Source organism: Protopterus annectens, chromosome 15.part0 (assembly GCF_019279795.1).
Source record: "Protopterus annectens isolate FY-2018-M chromosome 15.part0, PAN1.0, whole genome shotgun sequence".
Classification (NCBI taxonomy): Eukaryota; Metazoa; Chordata; order Ceratodontiformes; family Protopteridae; genus Protopterus; species Protopterus annectens.
In genome coordinates, this window is record NC_056749.1 from 645296628 (window position 1) to 645312933 (window position 16306).

The window sequence follows — 16306 nt, forward strand, 5'->3', positions numbered from 1 at the left end:
GAAAATGCAAAAAACTGTCAGTAATGCCAATCCTAGCACCTGCCAAATACACTCTTGTAAAGGAAAAGTTAATCGACAAACTCTGTAAAACTAGTTTCCATAACACTAACAAAAGCAACTTAGATTTTGCTGAGTTTGACTACAAGACTAGCACCATTGCCATATTATCCGAATGAAAAATTACCCTCCTCCCATGCAAATGCTCTTGCCACACCACCGACACTGCCCAAATCAGCATCAATTCCAAAAACACCACCTGTCTTTTCCATTCATCCTCTCAATCATCCAGCCACTGAGCTGCAAACCATTCATTACAGAAACATGCTCCCATACCTTTACCCCATTGTCCATCTGTAAAAAAACTGCAACTTCCCTTGCCAAAAGGAAATGCCATTTAAGTTATCTAGAAAGGACAACCACAACTCAAGATCTTCACTAACTATCTTCTCAGTCATCACCCAATGGTGTTTGCTTCTCTCCCCTTTTACCTTACTGCTCCATAATGTCCCTAATCCTCACCTTGTCCTTGCCCTTCACCCAAGTAATCATTTCTTTCAAACATACTATCTTCTCAAGTAGCAAAGAAAATAATGCTCGCCTCACATACACTAGCAATCCCAACAAACACACAGCCTTGGCCAGGCCTTCCAACTTCCATGTGACCAATAAAACCCCCAACTCTTCACACATCCCTAAAACCACCCTCATATCCTCTAGAACTCTGTCAAACCCATCACCTATTAATAAATAGTCATTCAAATAATGGCCTGCCTTCCAAGAACCCACCCGCTGCTGCCATATCCAATGGAGAGGGGTGCTAAACTTTTCAAAAGTTCCACAGGACATGGAACAAACCATAGGCATGGCCTTGTCAAAGTAAAACTTGTTCTCGACCATCATTCCTAAACATGGTCATTCCTCCTCCAATTCTGGTAATAGCTGAAATGCAGATAGGATATCTATCATTACCAGCCATCGGACAACAAACTCCTGAATGACCTGCACTGCATTATCCAACAAGGCATACCTAACTTTAAACTCTTCTACCAAAATGAAATCATTAACTACGTTCCCTTCAGAATAGGACAAATGGTCAATCAACCAGAATTCACTGTGCAACTTCTTAGGGACCAAACCTAATGGTGACACTTTTAAAGCTGCCAAAGGGCAGATAATCAAACAAGCCCAGTAACCTGCCCACACACTGTTCCCTTTCCACCATAGCTTTCAAAATCTCCTCCTTCCCCTGCTCCAATCACATGTGCTTAGAGACTGAACCTTCCCCTCTAACCCTCAACTTAACTGAAAATGCTACAGAAAATCAATCAATTAATTCTTCCACAAGTACTAGATTAGGAAATTGTTTAAGCATGTGCTGCAATAGCTGCACCTTAATGGGTGAATGCATCACCTGGCTTACCATTTGACTACAAAAGGACACTCCTCTCCTTTGCGCAGAAAAATTTCCTCATCCCTGAAAACCTTGAATTCCCTGAGGCGTGGGAATGAACACTCCAGATTCGGTGGGAATGGAACTTGGATTCACCAAATTACCTACCTGGCAGTGGCACTGCATAGCTACATGGACGCCTGCACAATTTGAACATGTGTGCACAAATCTGCAGGCAGCTCATGAACAATGCTCCACATTAAAGGCCCAGCACAGCCCCACCCCTTCCCTTCCCAACCTTCCCCATCTGTTAGCAACCCCAATGTTATCCATCATGGTTGTTAGCCAAATGTCTGGGTGCCTGACTTCCCAATGCAGAACATGATCCACTGCCTTCTGCTTATAAAACCACTAATCATACCACAACAAAGCATTCTCCACCTGCAGTGTCATGCCTCTCAGAATATGAGAAAATATGCCAAAAGTGGTAGTGCCGTGGAGCTATCCTTTTCCAACCAAACCACCATGTAGTACACAAAACCTGACACCGAATTAGCCCATGTTCTTGCTTCTATCTTACTTACTCTCCTCTGCCCCAAGGCTGCTAGCAGATCTCTGCTATTCATGGATTTGGAGTCTGTCAAGCATTGAACTCCTTCAACATTGATCAGCCTGAAAATATCTATGTATGCACCCTTCCATATCTTCTCTTTAACCACTGCTGGTATGTGAGGAGTCAAGTAGACCCTCCTCTTCCTTGTCCCAATGCCTTTGTAACTAACCATCCCCCAGATGGATCGCAAAGTCCAAACCCATCTCTTGCCACTATGATTCCTCCCCACCTAAGGATGACTCTGCACACCCTAAAGACCCTAAGCTACAGACCTCAATCAATGCACCCCTCTGGACCTGCCCCTCACCACTACACTTTTTTGATCTCCAAAAATGTTTAAAACTTCTCCAGTTTGCTGGAGTGAATCCCAGTCTCCTCTACCCCTTGCTAGACCCCATTCATAGCAAGCCAACTCCAACAGAGCATATTTACCTGCAACTTCATCGTGCACAGATCCAGCGATTGGAACTTCCACTACAGTGTTATCTGTCAACTGGTGTGCCCATTTACCTCGGGGCACTGACCTGGTCTTCACTGCCTGCCCTCTCCTTTTCCTTCTAGACTCACTGGAGTCCTCTGTGGCCAAAGACTCACTTGTAGCTCTCAAAAAAGCTCTTCTACTTGTGAGACAATAGCCACCCATCTTAGTCTCAAACTGTGTACCAGATATCTCTGAAAAGATAAACAATCATAAAAACTTGTATCGGCAAAAAAAAATGACCTTGAACACAGAGCATAACCTGCATACATTAACTATGTTATGCTGAACTGCTGAGACAACCAATTTGCCTTGGACTAGCTTCTTCCTTGTAAAGCTGCCTTCTCAACATGGAGCAGATGCTGTTTTTTTTTTACCTTTGATTGCCCTTTATACAGTATTTTGTCTTCTGGCATAAAATAATTAAAAATGCGTCCACTGCAAACACAAACCCCCCTTGACTACTAGACCCAAGAATTAAAGATAGCCCATATGAGTTTCAAACTTCTTACCCTTCCAATAATACATGCTAATTCAAAACCTGTTAAACAAGCCCACATTTTCAACATCCATTTTAGGGGATGTCCTTTAATTCAGGCCATTGTCCACCATTATCTGAGGCTTTGTCTAGATTACTCCAACCAAATAATTGAAAGGTATGACTCCCATTCCACATACATAACCCGTGCACGCGCGTGCACACACACACACAGACACACACACACACACACACACACACACACACACACACACACACACACACACACATGACTTTCCACCTTCCTCCAGTTGACCGCTGCTGCACCAACTCATCGAGCACCCGGACAAACCTTATTTCTTCCTGCAATTGGCAATGTTTTGCCATTTGGAAGAGATATAATTTTACTTTCCATATCTGAAAAAATTAGCTCTGCAAGTGAAAGTTCCCTTTTTCCATTCAAATAGTAATATTTTTTCCAATAAATATGAATTCTACATTGTAGATTAATGCTGAGTTCATACATCTCTTGGCTAGGCACACACAAAACAGTGACCTTTCCACTTAGCTTATCACATAAACCCCTTTAGCACCTCCTCCCTCCTTACACTTTCCTTCCTTCCCGGCACTCATCCATTCTAACTTAACACTTCCTTTCCCACCATTCTACCTAAATTATTTAACTCCTCACCCAGCCCTAACATCCCCCCTTTCCTTCCCCACCTTACGTCTAACCCACTTAACCATTTAGAGAGTCTCTCAGGACAAATTGGTTTGTTTCCAAACCTCATTTAATATTCATTTTATTGTTCATAGGTAAGTACTAGGCTATTGGCTCTAGGGCCTATATAAGCCTAGCCAAAAAGGTACCCTGACTTTCGCCACCCAAGAAAATTATTTTCCTGTGCCACTGTCGAGCAGAGCCACAGAAGTGTTCCCCAGGGTGAATTTCCTATTTCCCATCCAATCATCAAGATTTTTTTTGAAGAGTGCTAATGATGAGCTTTGTTCGATATAGATAGGTAGTTTGTTCCAGAGTATGTGAAGTCTATGGGGCAGGAATCTATCCCTCCAGCACATTCTGTTTATTGTGGTGGCAAGCTTTAGGTCCCTACAGCCTGTAGCTCGGAGGGATTTGGATTTCTTTAAGTGGAGCATGTCCAACAGCTCTGGGTTTGACATAGCTTTGTATGTTAGGCAGAGCTCTCCTCTGAGTAGGTGATATGCGATGGGGTAAAGCTGGAGATTTTTGAGACTGTCTGCATAGGGCATCTGTTTGAAGCCGGTAATCTTCTTTGTGAGGTATTTCTGCGGTCTTTCCAGTTGTAGATGTCTTGTGAGGTACATACCAAAAGGGGCATTTGTACTCTATAATGGGTCTAATGAGTTATGAGTAGAGGGGAACAATGACCTCTTTTTTCCTGGATGAGCAACCTTTTGTGATGAGGTGTGCCACGTTGAAGGATTTCCTGAGTACTGTGGTGATGTGATTATCAAAGGAGAGACTACTGTCCACCTGTGTCCCAAGGTCTCTTATCACACTTTCAGTGTTAAGTTTACTACCACCTATGTGATAGTTCATGGGTACAGATTTTTTACCAAAAGGGATGACAATGCACTTTTTAGCATTGAGCTTGAAGCCATGGCTTTGACACCAGGCATCTGTCTCAGTGATGCCCTTTTGTAGTATGTCCACATTGTTAGGAGTTTGATTATGGCTCCTAGTTTGCAGTCATCTGTGAACTTTGTTAGCCAAGGACCATCTGTGTTAGTCTGTACTTCAGAAAAGTAGATACCAAACAGGAAAGGACCCAGGGCTGAACCCTGTGGTACTCCACTTGTCACTGGTCTGAAGTCAGATTTGTAGTCTACTACTTTCACATTGTGGGTTCTGTCAGTGAGCCAATTGGCAACCCATCTTGTGACATAGGGATTTAAACCTAGTTTAGTGAGTTTATCTATAATTCCAGAGTGGAGGATGGTGTCGAAAGCTTGGCAAGATCTTGATAGGCTGTGTGAACCACCTTACCCTTGTCTACGGCTTTGGTGACTGCTTCAAAGAAGTCTATCAGGTTTAGGAGACCTAATCTGCCTTTTACAAACCCGAACTGGGTGGGGTCTAGAGTTTAGAGATTACAAATGTCTTTGTTTATAAGTTCCATGATGATACGTTCCATGGCCTTGCAGACCAGGCTCGTCAGGGTAACGGGGCGGTAGTTCCCAGGGTCCTTGGTTTCTCCCCCTTTGTGGAGTGGGATGACCGTCATCGTGCACCATTCAGTGGGCACAAAGGCTGAGGTGAGGCTATGATTGAACATGGTGCTTAGGTGGGTTGCCAGTTCACTCTGTAGTTCACGTAGACTGCAGCCTGGGATGTTGTCAGGTCCCATGGGTGCTGTGTTCTTAGCTTTGGAGAGTGTTTTTTTTTACCTGTGCAGCCATGATTACAGGAACTTTGCATTCTTCTGGTATAGAGATGGGCCCTTTAATGGGGTGAGAGGGGGGTAAAGTTAGCGATGAACCCATCTGCCAGGATGTTGGCAATATCAGTTGGTTCTCTATATTTAGTGTCATCATGCTGTAACTCAAAGCAGATCTGAGTGTTGCCATTGAGATTCTTGACATAGCTATAGAATGCTTTGTAGTTGTCTTTAGAATCAGTGGCAATTTTCTTTTCGTAACTAGCTTTGGAGGATTTTATGAAGGATCTCAGCTTCTTACTGAGGCTGACCAGGGAGTTCCTCCAATCATGAAATTTTACTCTTTTTTTTGCAACAGATTCTTTCTTCTGTTGTAGAGTTTGTTTATGGCAGAGAATCACCAGATTGTTTTCATTTTTTTGGAGGATAGCATCTTAGTTCTGTTAGGGATAGCACAATCCATGCACTTGTGTAGGATTCAGCAGTCATACCTCAATTGCGCATCTGCATGGGTGTTGCGAAGTTTGCCACTTCTGTCTTGTGCGTGAGTTGGCTTTGGAGAAATTTTTTACGGTAGTTTCCCTAATGGTGGGTGGGGGCGGGATGTGGATGTCTAGGGTGATTAGCTTGTGGTCGGATCTGACCAATCAGGAATTGACCTTTGGTGTGCAACACAGGTCACCCATGTTGGTAATGACCAGGTCTAAGATATTGCTGCCCCTGGTAGGGGTGTGGATAAGTTGATCCAAGGCATTGGAATTTATGAATTCCAGAAAACATTTAGCAAATGAGTTGGTACATGAGTAGTTTTCCCAGTTAATGGTGGGATAGTTGAAATCACCCATTATTAGGGTGTTGGGTTGTACCCTAATATTTTCCAGTGTATCTAGAAACGAGGAGTGGGAATCCTGCGGCATGGGGGAGATCTGTAGCAAGCTACAATTTGGATTGTGGTCTTGCCCAGAGTTAGTTGCACTTGGATAATCTCAGATGCATTATGCTGAGCAACTAGCCTGAAGGTGCGAGTATCCTGAATAAATATGGACATGCCTCCGCCTTTAGAGTTTCGGTCCAGGTTAGGTGGCCGAAAGATGTGGTATGAATTATAGCTTGGTAATACATGGGTGCTCTCTGGAGCCTTGAACCAGGTCTCTGAAACTGCACAGATTTCGATGTTCTCCATTTTAAGGAGTGCCTCGAGTGAGTGCATTTTGAGGTTTAGACTTCTAGCATTAAGTAGCATTACCCTCAGATTTTGCTTACCTGTACCTGTTATAGTGGTGAATTTGTCATTCGAACCTTGCCTAAAAAAGTCACTATAGGGGTGGCAAGAGCCTTAGCCAGCATCCGGAATCCCAAGGGCGACAGGTGCAGGCCATCTCTGGCAAAACATCATGGTCTGTCGATAATGTCATCCCAGGCAGACAGATACTGGATCCCCTTAGAATGACACCAGAAGCTTTGCCAATTGTTGAAGTCAATCATTTTGTCCTTGTACTGTGGTACCATTCTGGGTGATGGCAGGATGCTACTCAGGGCTAGGTTCATACCTGCCTGGGCTACAAAATCAGAGAGGTTCTTTATGTCTCTTTTCATGTAGTCCAGGGAGGAACATCTCAGGTCATTCACACCAACATGGACAATGATAGAGTCATATTTGTACCTGTTGTGGAGTGACCCAAGTGTGTGCGTTATGTGGCGGATCCTGGCACCCAAAAGGCAGGTGACTGTAACTTTCTCCTTATTCAACCTAGTGAGTGGGACATCAGTATGCCTTACTATTGAGTCACCTATAACTAGAGTATTGGGTAATTTGTTTTGCCTTATGGGCTTTGGTTGAGTGGCACATTGTTTATGTGAGCTATGTGTCTCATGGTTTGGGCTGGGATGTGGTGGTTGCTTGCATTTCTGCCCCAGAGGTCTCTGTTGTTTGGGCAGATTTTTATTTAGAGCCTCTGCAAAAGTAGGCATGTGTTTTGTATTACTATGTGAGGGTTATGGTCTGGTATGTTCTGGAGGGCTATTTGGTAAATGTGATGTGGTGCAGGTGCTAACCTTCTCCTCTTGACTGGTTAATCCAGTCTTGGCTGGAAAGTGCTTGGCTTCCAATTTGGCTATATATGTGCATCTCTCACAAGTCATAGTGTTGGGGGGTAAGAGGAGAGGGTTGTCTGTGTACATGAGGTAGTTGCTACATTGACAGGATGCCCAAGTTCACCAGGTTGACAGGAGAAAGCACAGGGAACTGACCTTTAACCTGCCTGGATACGAGCTCAATATATTAAGTACTGAGGCCTTTTACAGGAAAAATATCACTCAAAGTGTCCGAGTCTGTACAGAGCACTGCCAAAAAATGGGTCAGACATGGCTTTGTAAGTCAAGCAGAGATCGCCTCTAAGTAGGCGATATGAGACAGAGAATAGTTGGAGTTTTTTTAGTCTGTTCATATAGGGCAAATGTTTAAGGCCTAGGGTCCTCTTTGTGAGGTACATTTGCTGCCTCTCCAGTTGTTTAGTGAGATACATGCCAAATGGGGCATTATACTTAATGACTGGCCTAAAGAGGGAAGAGTAGAGGGAGACAATGACCTCTCTCTTCTTGGATGCAAAACCCTTAGTAATAAGGTGTGCCACATAGGACTTTCTGACCACAGTGGCAATGTGGTGGTCAAATGAGAGGCTGTTGTCAACCTGTGTTCCCAGATCTCTAAGGCCTTCTATGTTCAGTGGACTACCATCAATGTGGTAATTCATTGGAACTGTTTTTTTCCCAAAAGGGATGATGACACATTTTTTGGCATTGAGCTTAAGGCCATGGTTCTGACTCGTCGGTCTCAGTGAGGCCTTTCTGCAGGATGTCAACATCACTTGGGGAGTTAATAATAGCTCTTAACTTGCAATCCTCTGTGAACTTTGTCAGCCAAAGTCCCTTCTTGTTGGCCTGGACTTCAGAGAAGTAGATACAAAACAGGAGAGGACCCAGGACCAAACCCACTGGGACTCCACTCTTGACTGCTCGGCAGTCTGAGTTGGAGTCAGCTACTTTCACATTGCGGGTTCTACCTGTGAGGCAGTTTGCAACCCACCTTGTGATTTAGGGGTTGATGCCTTGCTTAGTGAGTTTTTCTATGATTCCTGAGTGAGGAATGGTATCAAAGGCTTTAGCCAGATCAAGGTAGGCTGTATGAACCACCTTGGCGTCATCCACAGCTCTGGTGACGGACTCATAGAAGTCGACCAAGTTGAGCAGGCATTATCACAGGCAGACAGAGAGCTGTTCTAAGTCTGTGGAGCAAAGAACATGGGAATGGCAAAAGCTTTACTTGTATTTCTTTACAGGAGGCAGCCACTGCCAAGGGCATGGATATATTAGTTTAATAAGTCCAGTCAAACACTGGGACTGTGTCAAGGCTGGTTCCCTCAGGCCATGTTCTCTCTGAAATGTTACAATATCCAGGTGATCTGTTGTCCCATAAGCAGACCCTGGTGCAGACTGAGCTGGTAAATTGAAGCCAAAGCTAAAAATAAAGGAGATAAAAGGTAATAACTTGAACTGTGAACATCATGGTAAACAGGGTGACACTCAAAGGCACACAGAGTGAACATGGGGAGGGGTGAAGAGGGAAGATGTGGTTCATTATTTACTGCTTTTTTTTCTTCTTCTGATCTAATTTAAACAAGGCTAGAGTTTTAGACTGAACAAAATAATATTAGCATTACCTCCCTGGACTACATGAAAGGAGACGTAGAGGAGTTCTCGGATCTTGTAGCCCAGGCAGGTATGACCCTAGCTCTGAGTTGCATCCTACCATCACCCTCAATGATACCACAGTTCAAGCATAAAATGATTGACTTCAACAATTGGCAAAGTCTCTGGTGTCATTCTAAGGGGATCCAGTATCTGTCTGCCTGGGATGACACGATTGACAGACCTTGATGCTTCACCAGAGATGGCCTCAAAATGCACTTGCTCGCACTCCTTAAAATGGAGAACATCGACATCTGTCCAGTGAATGAGACCTGGTTCAAGGCTTCGGAGAGCACCCCAGCACTACCAGGCTATAATTCATACCACACATTTCTGCCCCTAAACCTGGACCGAAGCACTAAAGGCGGTGGTTTCTCTATATTTATAAAGGATATGCACACCTCCAGACTAGTAGCCCAACATAACACATTAGAGATACTTCAGGTGCAATTAACACTGGGTAAAACTGCAATCCAGGTTTTTATCTGCTATAGATCCCCCACCATGTCCCAAGACTCCCATTCCACATTCCTAAACACACTGGAAAACTTTAGGGTACAACCCAATACCATTATACTGGGGGACTTTAACTACCCCTCCATTAACTGGGAAAATTACTCATATACCAACATACTTGCTCAAAGTTTTCTGGAATTCAATAATTCAAACACCCTGGACCAACTCCTTCTTACCCCCACCAGGCAATGAAACATCCTTGACCTGGTCATCACTAACATGAGCGACTGTTTCTCTACACCAGTAATCAACTCCTCCCTGGTCAGATCTGACCACAAACTAATCAACATGGATATCCACATCCCACTCTCACCCCCCCCTAAAGGAAACCACTATAAAAAACTTCTTCAAAGACAGTTTTGGTCTTCTAAAAACAGAGGTGGCTAACTTAATGACACCCATGCAAATGGAAAATAGGTGCATGACTGAATCATACACCAATGCACTGTATGAGCACATACACAAGTGCATGGAATGGGCCATACCAAACAGCACCAAGACACTCTCCTCCAAAAAAAGGAAGCCGATCTGGTGGTCCCCCTCTATAAATAAACTCTCCAACAGAAGGAAAAAACTGGTGCTGAAAAGGGTGAAGTCCCAAGACCGGAAAAACTCCCTTGTCAGCCTCAGCAAAAAACTGAGATCCATCATCAAATCCTATAAAGCTAGCTACAAAAACAAAATTGTTGCAGATTCTAAAGACAACCACAAGGCATTCTATAGTTATGTCAAGAATCTACATGGCAATACTCTGATCTGCTCTGAGTTACAGCACAATGGCAATACATATACAGAACCAACTGATATTGCCAACATATTGGCAGACAGGTTCAGTGCGAACTTTACCCTCCTTTCACCCCCTAAATGAGCTATAACAATAAATATCTGAGGAATGCAAGTCCCTATTATCATGGCTACACAGGTAAAAAATACACTGTCGAAAGCCAAGAATACAACTTCAGTGGGACCTGATAATATCCCTGGCTGTATTCTACATGAATTACACGGTGAACTGGCACTGCACCTGAGTAGCCTGTTCAATCACAGCCTCATTTCAGGCTTTGTTCCTACTGAATGGTACACTGCTATGGCCATCCCAATCCACAAAGGGGGAGTGACTACAGACCCTCGGAACTACTGCCACATTAGCCTGACAAATCTATGTAAGGCTATGGAGCACATCATCATTGACCTTATAAATAAGGATATAGAGAATCTCCAAACTCTGGACCCCACGCAGTTTGAGTTTGTGAAAGGTAGATCATGCCTGCTCAACCTGATAGACTTCTTTGAGTCTGTCACCAGAGCTGTGGATGAGGGCAAGGTAGTTCACACAGCCTACCTAGATCTTGACAAGGCCTTCAACACCATCCCTCACTCAGGAATCATAGAGAGACTCACTACACTACACTAATAAACCCCTGTGTCAAAAGATGGGTTGCCAACTGGCTCACTGATAGAACCCACACTGTCAAAGTAGCGGACTCCACATCTGACTACCGAACAGTTACAAGTGGTGTCCCACAGGGATCAGTCCTAGGTCCTCTCCTGTTTGGCATCTACTTCTGTAAAGTTCAAGCCAACACAAAGGGACTCTGGCTGACCAAGTTCGCAGATGAATGCAAACTGGGAACCATTACTGATTCTCCAACTGATGTAGACATTCTACAAAAAGGCCTCACTGACACCAATGAGTGGTGCCAGAACCATGGCCTTAAGCTCAATGCCAAAAAGTGCATTGTCATTCCCTTTGGGAAAAATTTGGTGCCCATAAACTACCACATAGGAGGTAGTCCACTAAACACCAAAGGTTTGATAAGAGACTGGGGACACAGATTGACTGCAACCTCTCTTTTGATAGCCACATTGCCACTGTAGTTAGAAAGTCCTTCTATGTGACACTTCTCATTACAAAAAGGTTTCACATCCTGGAAGAAAGCGGTCGTACTCCTTCTCTACTCGTCCCTCATTAGACCTATTATAGAGTACAATGCCTCATTTGGTATGTACCTCACTAGACACCTACAACAACTGGAAAGGCCACAAAAATACCTCACTAAGAGGATCTTAGGCCTTAGGATACATGCCCTATATTGACAGACTCAAAAAACTCCAGGTATACTCTGTCTACTTAGAGGCGATATCTGCTTGACCTACAAAGCCATGTCTGACCCAGAGCTGCTAGATATGCTACACCTAAAGAAATCCCAATCCCTCTGTGCCACATGCTCCAGGAACCTATACCTCATTACTACAATAAACAAAACATGGTGGAGGGACAGGTTCCTAACCCAGAGACTTCCCATACTCTGGAACAAACTTCCCATTCACATCAAGCAGAGCACTTCACTGACCATCTTTAAGAGAAATCTCGACAAGTGGATGAGCAATAGGAAGCTCATCCCAGAGATCATGTCAGTTGCCTTGCTTGACAGGGGCACTGGGAACTAACTTTGGGTGGCATGATGCCAGGGGATCTTCTTGGGCTAGGCTCATATAGGCTCCAGGGCTGTTAGCCTAGTACACACCTATGAACCTATGACCAAGCTCTGTTAGAAATGCTACATCTAAAGAAATCCCAATCTGTTTGCACCACATGCTCCAGAGACCTCAACCTCATTATCACAATCAACAGAACATGCTGGAGGGGCAGGTTCATAACCCAGAGACTGCCCATGCTATGGAATAGACTTCCCATACATGACAAGCAGAGCACCTCACAGGCCCTGTTCAAGAGAAATGATGAGTGGATGGGAAATAGAAAATTCACCCCAGGGATCACTCCTGTGGCTTTACTCGACAGAGGCTCTGGGAACTAAGGTTGAGTGGCACAGTGCCAGGGTAATCCTATGGGCTAGACTTGTAAAGGCCCCAGGGCCATTAGCCTAGTACACACCTATGAACCTACGTTGTCCCTTGTAGTGAACTATCCTGCCCTTTTTGATTGGGATTCACATCTGTCCTCAAAGGTAGCAGTTTTTTATACTCCAAGTCTTAACCAAAATGTAATTAATGTTATACTTACCATTACCTAAACACTATAACAACCACATATGTCTTCTGGAAGAGCTGTTGCAGAACTAGGCAATGTGGAGAAGCTACTGAAAATGGAAGGCCTTGCATTCCTTATCAACATATCACATTACCTCACAATGTGGTACAATGGGTTTATTTGACATTACTGAAATGTCAGTAAACCGACTTTCATATTACCAAGATGAAAAAGTTGAATTTTCAGTTAACCAACTTTCAGATGACTGAATGGTTAAAAAGCTAACAATCCAACTTGAGTAGAACAGGAAATCCGCTTATTTCCGCACTGTAGTGTGATCTAGAAGTAGGTACATGTAAGTTGCAGGGCATTTGGGCACAGCCCCCCTGCAACAAATTTAAGTAAATTTATGTTTTTTATTGTTTTTTTTTTTTTTAAGTTTCTGTTTTGTACTGAATATTCGTGGCAGTGCTATAGCTACCGTTATGAATATTCAGTGGGATGTTTTGGATTTGCTGTTAGTGGTTGGTGGGCGGGGTGTGGTTTTGGTTAGCTTATTTGGTTGGATGTCATAAGGGTAGTTTTCTGTTGCTATAGCATTGCTGATCAGTGTATTGTTTGTGGCTTCTGTAAGTTGTCTGTAATGTTTTCACTTTGTTTTAGTTTTTAGTGGGAAGATTTCAGATTCTAGTGTCATATGTTGGAAGTGTGTTCGTGGTTTTGTTTTGTAGTTGAGATCGGTCAGTGTTTTGTCATTTCAATTATGAGATAGTCGGGTTTTAGGAGTTTTATGATTCTGACATTTCATTTTTCATCTGAGTGTTTTGAGTTTCGGTTTTGTGTAGTAGACCCGGTACAACCCCCAAATCAACAGATAACCAAGCATCTCAAATTAGTCTCTCTTGTGTTAATAGGTTCATAGGTTCATACTAGGCTATCTGCCCTAGGGCATTTATAAGCCTAGCCAGAGTGTGTTTGTCTTTCGCCACCCATTTTAAATTAATTTTGCTATGCCCTTTTTTGAGGTTAGTATACTGTGCCTCTGTCTAACAGTAACACAGAAGTGATACCCGGAGTAAACCTACAATCTCCCATCCACTCATCAAGATTCCTCTTGAAAAGAGTCAATGAGGGACTATGCCTAACCTGGACTGGGATTTTATTCCAGAGTGAAGGGAGCCTTTGGGTTATAAATCTGTCCCTCCAGCATGTCCTATTTATTTCAATGCTGAGGTTCAAATCTCTCGAGCGCGTAGCTAGATTAGATTTGGATTTTCTGAGGTGCAGCATGTCCATTAATTCCGGGTTGGACATGGCTTTATACGTCAGGCACAGATCGCCTCTGAGCAGGCGGTATGCCACTGAGTAGAGCTGGAGTTTCTTTAACCGGGCAGCATATGGCATCTGTTTGAGCCCTTTGATCCTCTTGGTAAGGTACTTTTGGGGTATTTCCAGTTGCTGCAGGTGTCTGGTAAGGTACATCCCAAAAGGGGCATTGTACTCAATTATGGGCCTGATGAGGGATGAGTAAAGAGGCACAATGACCTCCCCTGATCTAGATGTGAATCCCTTCATGATTAGTTGGGCTATATAAAATGTTTTTCTAACCACTTTGGCCACGTGGTTGTCAAATGAGAGATTGCTATCAACTTGGGTCCCCAGGTCCCTAATTACTTCTTCTAAACTTAATGGATTACCACCTATGTGGTAATTTGTGGGCACTTTGTTTTTGCCAAAGGGGATGACTATACACTTTTTGGCATTTAGCTTGAGGCCATGGCTCTGGCACCAGTTGTCGGTTTCTATGAGGCCTTTTTGGAGGATGCTTGTGTCAGTTGGAGAGTCGATTATGGCACCCAGTTTGCAGTCATCTGCGAACTTGGTCAGCCACAGTCCTTCCGTGTTGGCCTGTACCTCCCAGAAATATATACCGAACAAGAGAGGTCCCAGGACTGAGCCTTGTGGGACGTCACTTGTAACTAGTTTGGAGTCTGACATGGCTCCAGCAATTCCAACCATGTGGGTTCTGTCCTTGAGCCAGTTTGCAACCCATCTAGTGACATAGGGGTTTATATTTAAGCTGGTGAGCTTATCTATTATGCCCGAGTGGGGTATTGTATCGAAGGCTTTTGCAAGGTCCAGGTAGGCTGTGTGGACCACCTTCCCCTCGTCAATGGCCTTGTTGACTGTTTCAAAGAAATTGATCAGGTTTAAGAGGCAGGATCTGCCCTTAACAAAGCCGAACTGGGTAGGATCCAGTGTCTGTAGGTCCCCAATATCTTTATTTATGAGGTCCATGATGATCCTTTCCATAGCTTTGCAGACCAAGCTAGTCAGGCTTATGGGGCGATAGTTTCCAGGATCCGTTGAGGCACCACCTTTGTGGAGAGGGACCACTCTTGCTGTACGCCACTCTTTGGGTACATATCCTGTAGTAAGGCTGAGACTGAACAGTAGTTTTATGTTTGGGTTTATCTCTTCTTGGAGTACATGTAGTACGCAGCCCGGGACACCGTCTGGTCCCATTGATGCAGTGTTTTTTGCTTTGGAGAGGGCGGCTCTTACCTGAGCAGCTGAGATGTCAGGAGGGCAGCACTCTGCTGTGATAGATATTTGCCCTTTTGGTGAGGGGGGGGGGGGAGTTTGCGCTGAACCTGTCAGCTAGGATGTTGGCAATGTCTGTGGGTTCGGTGTATTATTTGCCATTTTGGACTAATTCTGAGCATATCTGGGAATTCCGACCCAGGTTCCTAACATAACTAAAGAAAGCCTTGTGATTATCCTTAGCGTCCTGTGCAATTTTTCTCTCGAAGCTGGCCTTAGACGATTTTATGAGTGCCCGTAGTTTTTTGCTAATACTGATCAGAGATGTCTTCCCTTTTTGGGATTTTGCTCTATCATGTAGTAGCTCCCTCCTTCTATTGTATAGTTTGTTTATGGCTGGGGTCCACCAGACAGGACGTCTGCCTTTGGAGGATTGGGTCTTGGTTTTATTTGGGATTGCATGATCCATGCATTCCTGAAGGTGTTCATAGAATGCATTTATAAAGGATTCTGCAGTCTGGGCCGTATTTTCCACAGGCCTGGGGGCTTTGAAAGATTCCACCTCGGATTTGAGGAGTGTGAAATTTGCTTTAGAGAAGTTTTTCACTGTGGTTTTCTGGGCAGGGGGTGGGGTCTGGATGTGAATATCCAGTGAGATTAGTTTATGGTCTGATCTTACCAGTGAGGGATACACTTTTGGTCTGGAGCATAGAGTCCCCATGTTTGTGATTATCAGGTCCAGTATGTTTTCCCCTCTTGTGAGAGTGGTAAAAAGTTGTTCCAAAGCATTTGAGTTTATAAATTCTAGGAACCTTTGGGCTAGGGTGTTGGAGCTAGAGTAATGCTCCCAGTCTATGTTTGGGTAGTTGAAGTCGCCCAATATAATGGTGTTTGGAGAGACCTTCATATTTTCCAGTGTTCTCAGGAAGGCCAAGTGGGGTTCCTGGGTTTGGGAGGGTGGTCTGAAGCAGGCTATAAACTGGAAGGCAGTTTTACCCCCTGTTAGTTGCACATGGATAGTCTCTGATGCTGTGTGCTGTGCCACCAACCTGGAGGTGTGGGTATCTTTGACGAATATTGATACTCCCCCTCCTTTTGTGGTTCGGTCCAAGTTTTGGGGCCAAAAAG